Below are 8,728 nucleotides of genomic sequence, written 5' to 3'. Positions count from 1 at the left end.
ATGACGATGTTCCGTGTCTCAGAGTCAAGACGTGGCGTAGTGATTTGACCTTGAAACTCCTTCAAAACGAATGCCGATTTCCGAAAGTAATCTGGATTTTTATAGCCAGACAGTGCATGCTCTTTGCTGCACAATTTCAACTGGAAGGTGATTCCTGTTGCGTTGTGGTGGTGTTTTTTTAATCCTTGTAAGAAATCTCATCAAAATCAACATTTTCAGGTAAAGCCTTTTTTTTACTTGTGCAATTGTGTAAAATCATGTTATCAACACTTTTGATACATATTTTGACGATTGTTTGAGCACAATAGGTAATTAATAGATTTTTAAAAATACAAAACGCCTATGTGTTTCTTTTTTTGGATAGTATATTTATGAAAATACAGAATCGATATTTCACCCGAGTGAATTACTAAGTAACTTTTTCCCCGGAACTGCTTTCAGTCTGCCTTGTTGACGTAATGAGAGAAAATAGTAAATAATCATGCATACTCTCTATAGGACCAATTGTCCTATACTTTTTAACTCTATAGACTGACTGACTGAGTTTGTTTTTACGCCGCTTTTAGCAATATTCCAGCAACATCACGGCGGGGGACACCAGAAATGGGCTTCACACATTGTACCCATGTGGGGATTCGAACCTGGGTCTTCGGCGTGACGAGCCAACGCTTTAACCACTAGGCTACCCCACCGCCCCTGAAATCTATAGACGTGGTATTACGATGTACATGTATTACGATATATGCCAGAACCTTAAACAAAATACACACCACCTAAGGGACCGTTCATAATTTATGGCTAGTGGGGGTGATGTTGATTTCTATATTTTATTTTGTTTTGTTTTGTATTTTGGCGGGGGACCATTTTGTTCGTCACTCACAATGTACATGCGTCTCCATAAAAATCATCCCTAATAAACGTAAAACTTGATATGTCTCAATCCCAAATCCAATGAGACAATATGCCGCTACACGCAAACTAACACTCAGTCACCGACCTCGAAGCTCGATCCCCTTACTTTAAAATCATATCCCAGATTCTGTTTATCTTGAGTTCCTCTAGTAGCAGTGGACGCCAGCACATACGAATGCTGCAGATTATCAGATGTTGTGTGTGAGACTAAAGATTTCTCGCCATTCTCCTGGTTTACACCAAACGTTAGATCAATGGGAAAGCGGATATGGCGAGATGTTTATCTGAGATTTTCACAATTCACAATTTTTTATCCATATCTCAGTATCACTTGCCATTACAGTCCAGCAGAATCTTTCCTAAACCAAGACAAAGTCCCATCTCTACCCATATGTCCAATGTCAACATGAAGTGACTCTAGAACTTACTGACGAACCTGTTTTGGAAGAATCGACTGCTATGTAGTAACATTCTCAAGAGAGAGAACTGTATAGGACGTTTTGCTTGCGCTTCTGATGAAGATAATATCTCAGTAAAGTAGTGAAATCATCTTCTGATGACTGAGCCCTCTTAGGTAACACCTGACCTGACAAACCTAACCATGGCTGACATCACAAGATCTTTTGCCTGCTCCTCTCTCCACTCTCTACTCCTACTTTCGAGACCTCCTTCACTGCATGGAACCAAGATTCCGTAAACTCGTAAACATTTGACGTCAAGTCTCATCATCAAGAAATGTGAAGAAATAATTCTAGCTATGAAACAGGACTTTGAGAAAACTGAGAGTGAGTGTGTGACAATTGATCTGTGGTTAAGTCGACAAATGAGAGGATTCATAGGAATAACTGGACACTACTTCGGTAACTGGCACTTGGAGTCCGTCACACTCGGGTGTTAGCAGTTTACAGGCCGACACACAGCTGATAGACTAGGCCGAATTCTGGAAAAAGGCTCAAATAAAAGATGTTGAGGCATTCGAAAAACAAAATGGCCGCCATAGTCGCCTCAAGTAGTGGTAGGTGTGCACTGTATAACTTCACCTGTGACTGTATATCTATTTTCTAAAAAAAATTAAACCTGACTTATTTTAATGTTTAAAGAGTGCTAATCACGAAAATATAGAATACCAACTGAAAAAGAATTGTTTATGAACCTCAAAAACTGAAAACAAAATGGCCGCAAAACCACCTTTTCAGTGAAAAAATACTGACTGCTTACATCTGTATATTATGAAATATAATGACCTCTGTACAATTAAAATATTAATCTTGTTGTCACCACAAGGTATAGAACTGCCTTTCACTGGAAATACTAAATAAATTTGATTTTATTAAAAAAAGTATTTTATCCCAATTGTTTTTTCAAAAATGTGTTTTATCTAATTTGTCATGGATTATTAGGAATCAGTTGTTAACAAAGTTTTAGTGGTTACATAGTTCAGATGGTTAGCATCGCATAATGAAACTTTACTAAACACAGTTGTAATTGTTTTGAATGTTTGTTTTTTGTCACAGAGTGGATGAGAATATCCTACAGCATTATGAAGAAACAGTTGCTACCTTCAACCTAAGCACTAAGATCACAAACATTGTAACGGACAATGCTAGCAACATGAAGAAAGCCTTCAGAGTCGACCTGCCAGGGTTTGTGGAAGGAAGTCCAGACGATGAGAGAGACCAGGAGGAAGATGAGTGCGACGGTGAAGAAGAGAGCCTGTCAGAAGACAAGGTGGACACATCAGATGCGGAGCATCAGAGCTGCTTCGCCCATACCTTACAGCTGACTGTACACGATGGACTCGGGGAAGGTGGGCAGATCAACAAAATCATTGCCAAGGCATCTAATATTGTGTCCCATGTGAGGAGATCAACTCTTGCCTCTGAGATCCTTGCGGATGAAAGAAAACTCCACAATTCAACACAGACAATATGGAATTCACAATTAAGGATGATAAAATCCATCCTGGATGTCCCAGAGGAGAAACTTGAAAAAGTACATGCCTCAAGTCTCACCAGAGACCATACAATCTATTATATGGTCTCTGGTCTCACGAAATTTAACATTTTGTCTGACATTGCCGACATTCTGACACCATTTGCAGAGGCCACAGATCTTGTACAGGGACAGAACATTTGTCACAGCGAGTCTTGTTGTGCCATGTGTGAAAGGATTAAAATCCCAGACTGAAAGTATTACATCAAAATACAACAACAAGTTGGTTGCCGCCATTAAAGCTTCTCTCATCAAGAGACTTTCCCCTTACGAATCAAACGATGGGTATGTGATGGCTAGTACCCTAGAGCCAAAGTTCAAGTTGAACTGGTGCAGTAGTCAAGAGGAAACCAAAAAAGTCACAAATACACTGATTTCAAAACTGCAGACTTCATCTCCTAGAACCGTCTCCAATGAAGAAGCTGATATGCAGTCACCACAAAAGAAGAGAGCCAAACTGTTCAGCTACATGAAGAGCAAACCTTTAATCAGGCCATCAGTGCCTGCACAGCAGGAGGTCAAGGAATAGCTGGCACAGCCAACCAGTATGGCAGACTGTAACCCCCTGCAAATTTGGAAGGAGCAGAAGAATGTGTTCCCTATCCTTAGCGAACTTGCCAAGAAATACCTGGCTATACCTACGTCGTCAGACCCAGTTGAGAGGCTATTCGGTGTTACGGAGAAGACATTCAGGCCAGAGAGATGCAGGCCTAAGAGCATAACAATGCTCACTTTGATAACAATGTAGACTACATCGAATACTATTGTGATTATATCACAGGCTCCTTACATGCTTCTGCTGCCGGAAGTATTCCATCCACACGCTTTAGGCCATTTCTTAAACCTTACTGGAAGAAAGATGGTCTTAATAATCTGCATAAAGAAATGCGAAATTGTCGCCGTCAGTGGGTTGCAAATGGTAAAGTTAGGGATAAAAACGATGCTGCCTATGCAAAATATAAAGAAAGTAAACGGCTATTTCGTAAGAAACATCGCCATGCAAAACACCAGTTAGCTAAAAATAGATTTGATGAAATCTACGAAGCAGCAGAAGTAGATGTTAAAGAATTTTACAAAACTACAAAACGTTACAAACGCTGCAAAGGTAATATTGAAAAACTTACCTATGATTCTCAAACTTGCTACGAGGGAAAGGATATTTGCAGTCTGTTTGGACTTTATTTCCATTCACTAGCTACTCCTTCCCCTGATGTAAAATGTGACTATGTACATGCTCAGAATGTGAAAGAGCAAATTGCTAATATTGAAACAAGCGATGACATGCATAACGACATCGGTTCGCCATTGCACTGTCCATTCACTGAAGATGAAATCCATTGTTCAGTAAAACGACTTAAAGTACGAAAGTCGCCTGGTCCTGACGGTATAGTGAATGAGCACATAAAGAAGGCTGGTAGATCGCTGCTGCATCATATTGCCTTACTATTCAATGCCATTATTACGTTCGAATACATTCCTAAATCATTTTCTATAGGTCAAATTCTTCCAATACACAAGGGCAACGGTAAACCAAAACATGACCCTGCCAATTATAGAGGAATAACCATGACTTCTGTGTTAAGTAAACTCTTTGAAAGACTTCTCCTTAACAGAATAGAGTCCTGGATAGATACTAGGATAGAATTTCCCCATCCTCTGCAATTTGGATTTAGGCGTCACTATGGTGCTGAAACCGCCGTACTGACATTAAAAGAAAACATTGCATATTACAATGAAAGGATGTCGCCTGTATACTGTGCATTCTTAGATAATGAAAAGGCATTTGATCGGGTGTGGCTTGATGGCTTATTTATTAAACTGTATGATATTGGAATAACGGGTAAACTATGGAGAATATTAAGGCTCTCCTATAGCTCCATGAAATCATTTGTATGCTTTGAAGGGTATAAATCGGATACATTCCCCGTCAATCAAGGAGTAGGCCAAGGTAGAGTAATGTCCGCCTGGCTATTCACATTATTTATTAATGACCTCCTATATGAACTTGGGAATTCAGATTCTGGCTTAATTTTGCCATGGGGTAAATGCCCTGGGATTCTTCTTGCTGATGACACTACTCTGATGAGTTCCTCTACCAAAGGCCTGCAAAATCTTCTCGATGTTGCTAAAAACTATGCTCATAAATGGCAGCTAAAATATAATGTAAGCAAGAGTGCGGTTCTACACTTTGAATGCTCAAACAATAACGTTAACATCAGTAATGTATTAATTGGTGATATACATGTTCCACAAAGGAAATCTATTAAATATGCAGGTGTATATCTCAGTACAGATAAATCATCACTTGAACGTACAAAATCTGCATGTGAAAAGCTACGAGTACTCATGAACACTAATCATAATAATGGATTGTATTTTGGAGGTCTTAACCCAATATCTGCAGCACGTATCTGGGAGAGGGTAATCTTATCATGTGGCCTCTATGGATGTAACGTATGGGGTAAACTTCCTCTTAAAGAGTATGAAATACTTGAAGTTGTACAACGACAATTCTGTAAAAAAATTCAGGGACTACACAAGCGCACTCCCAGTATTGTTGTATTGGATTGTATCGGTATCATGCCACTACAGTATTACATAGATAAAAGAGCCCTCTACCTATTAGGAAGGTTATGTAATGCAAAGTATAACTGTGTTTTTAAAGTAATGTTTCTAGTTCGCCTTGGTCAATTTATGTGTACAGATAGCTCTACATGCAATGTATATAGTAGAAAATCCCCGATATACAATATGCTGCAACTTGTACATAAGTATAACCTAAACGATATACTAGCTAACTATGTCAATAATGGTCAATTCATCAGTAAGAAATGCTGGTCCAATGCCGTAAATGATGCTACTAAATCTCATCGAGAAAATCTATTTTATGTTCATCTTAATTCAAGACTTAGTCTGTCAAGATATATCAATATAAGATCCCAATAATGAACACTATCTCTGGATGCTAGCTGCAGAGAAGAACGACCAGTTAATTGATATTGCAAGACTTGTATACTATGGATCAGCTGAAATTGTTTCAAGAGAATGTTCATGTAAAACTGTCGCCAATGATATTGTAAAGCACGTGTTTATGTCATGTACGATAAATATGAATGACAGAAATGAACTTTTTAACTCCATATGTGATATTCTGGATGTAGAAACTTTTGTTAAGATCTGGGATCAAGATGATGATGTTATTCTTGCATTTTTTACTTGGTGGATGTCCAATAGAGTGTATCATGGAACTACAAAGAGATGTATGGGGAAATGTAATAATTAATGTAAGCCATTTTATAAGGAAATGGCGATACTTGCTAAAACACTTGTATGTATATGAACATTTGTGACTCTATCAATAACCTATCTTAATCATTTGATGTAAAATATATTATTACCACACATTGTAATCTTCATTCAGTTGGAGGAAATAAAGAATATCTATCTATCTAACCTTTGAGACATTGATGATGATCAAGTCCAATGGACATATTCTGAAGAGAATCTGTGTCAAAGGTTCCGCTGTTCAGCCTGCCACTTGATTGTGAGCAAAGGTGTGAAAGTTCGTAGAACTTTCGACTAATGACAATGGACACATGAAAAACACAAAAAACAGAATGAAACCTGTTTTAAGTTTATATATTAAACAATCCTAATTTTGCCTTTCACTGTTTGATGATTAAAGAAATACAGAAATATATTTGTGTTGTTTTTGTTGTGTTTGTAATTTGTAATGTAATTAATTACATTGGTAATGTAATTGAAATTTAATTAATTATATTTTAATTTAGGTGTAATTGTAATTGAGGAAAATCAAAGTAATTGTGATTTAATTAATTACATTTCAAAGTAATTGAACCCATGTCTGCTCTCCAGTCACATTGAGTGATTGCGGTCAACTCTCTACCTGATCATTAGAGTGAGTGAGTTAGTGAGTTTGGTTTTACGCCGCTTTTAGCAATAATCCAGCAATATCACGGCGGGGGGACACCAGAAATGGGCTTCACACCTTGTACCCATGTGGGGAATCGAACCTGGGTCGTCAGATACTCAAATATTAAATGTAAATCGGTGTTACAGTGAATTGCCTTACAGAATCAGTAAGAATTTGCTTCTCTAGTCCGTCGGCAGGATCCTTGCTGGACTTTCCTGCATGGTGGCACCGCTGTTGTAAGTTATTTATGCCTAAAATGAGTTTTCGTATTTTATCCAATTTTGGCTAAAACTCATCACAAACATATTTACATTCCATGGCCTACGGACACTGCAAGGTGCTGTATAGCACTGAAGATATAGTAAACGTCTCCTGTAATAAACAGGTAGGTTTTTTAACAAAAAAATATGATGACCGGTATGTTTTCTATTCATTTGCACAAAACCGCAAGGTACACGGGCCTTGTCTCTGTCTGAGAAAGCAGATGCAGTACGTTTTAAAACAAGGTACATAAACTGAAAGTAGCAATTTCACTTCTGAAAATACCTGGTAATAAATAACCAATAAATATTTCAAATATTTTCAAAATTTCTCAATAATAGCATTTAACAAATCTGTGAAACTGTAGGCGACTGTACGGACACTACATTTGGAAAGTGTCTATTTAACAGGCAAACTGTAAGAAGATAACAATCGATGTTAAATATGAAATAGACAGTCTTTATTTGGAAACACCTAAATGAAAAGGGAATTCTAAACATTTGAAAATCCGGGGCTACGGACACAACAGATTGTAAAATGTCGTAAACGTAGTCAAACCGTTTCTCCATGCACTTTGGATATTTTCATTTTAATAGTTGAATAAGTGAGTTTTACGCCGCACTCAGAAATATTCAACCAAGTCAGCGAGCCTGACCACCCGATCCCGTTAGTGGCCTCTTGCGATATGCATGGGTTACTGAAGATCAATTCCAACCCGGCTCTTCACGGGTTTTAATGGTTGAAAAACCATTGAACCGTTGACCCGGAAGCTAGCAGGGATAATGGAGACGAAGAAGGATTTGACATGCCACGAGCGGCGCTTAAAATGTTGAATTAAATATATATTTACGTGAGTAATTATTAAAAATGAGATTGGAAATCTGAGAGAACACAACCCTGTTAGGAAATGGATGTCTACCTTTGATGGTGGCGATATTATATTTTGATATTAAAAATATTTTTCGAACCGAAGCGACGGAAGTACGTTGCCAACCTTTGCTCGCTTCACTAGCATATAGAAAGACTGGTCATTTTCTCTTTGTTGCGCAACCTTATTTGCGTTATCAACAAGACGTACAGGATACCGCCATCGTGCCATATTTTGGTAATCATTCCCAGGTTGCCTGTCGCCCGATATTCAGGGATGACAACGCTAGACCTTACTGTCATCGCCAATTTGCAAGCCTACGCCATCGTACCATGGGCCGATGGGAGCCCCTTTATAATTCCTACCCAACATCTTTCGGGCTATCTTGGACGCCAAGTTGGAACTGAAGATTCTGGTATTCAAAGTCTGAAGGTATATACACAATACACCTGAAAACGTTTGTAAGCTACAAAACTTTATTTTCAGGTCAAGTAAAGGCTTTAAAACTATTCTTCAAGCTATTTTGTTCATTTGGAGATTCGCACGGCTGGCTGTTCTGTTGTAAAATTTTATTCTGATTTCAGGACAAATGTACAACCGGACTTGCTTAACATACATTGTAATTCATGCATACTACAACTTTTTGAATTGGGTTTCTGAGTTGAAACAACAAAGGGCTCTTTGCCTTGGAGGTTCATATACCGCTACTGTTTCGCTCTGTTATTTTCGTGTTATATTTGATTGGACGGACCATAAAATGA

This window comes from Haliotis rubra, unplaced genomic scaffold, assembly GCF_003918875.1.
Source record: "Haliotis rubra isolate DU_JTF1 unplaced genomic scaffold, ASM391887v1 Scf501, whole genome shotgun sequence".
NCBI classification, from domain to species: domain Eukaryota; kingdom Metazoa; phylum Mollusca; class Gastropoda; order Lepetellida; family Haliotidae; genus Haliotis; species Haliotis rubra.
This window is presented reverse-complemented; position numbering follows the sequence as displayed.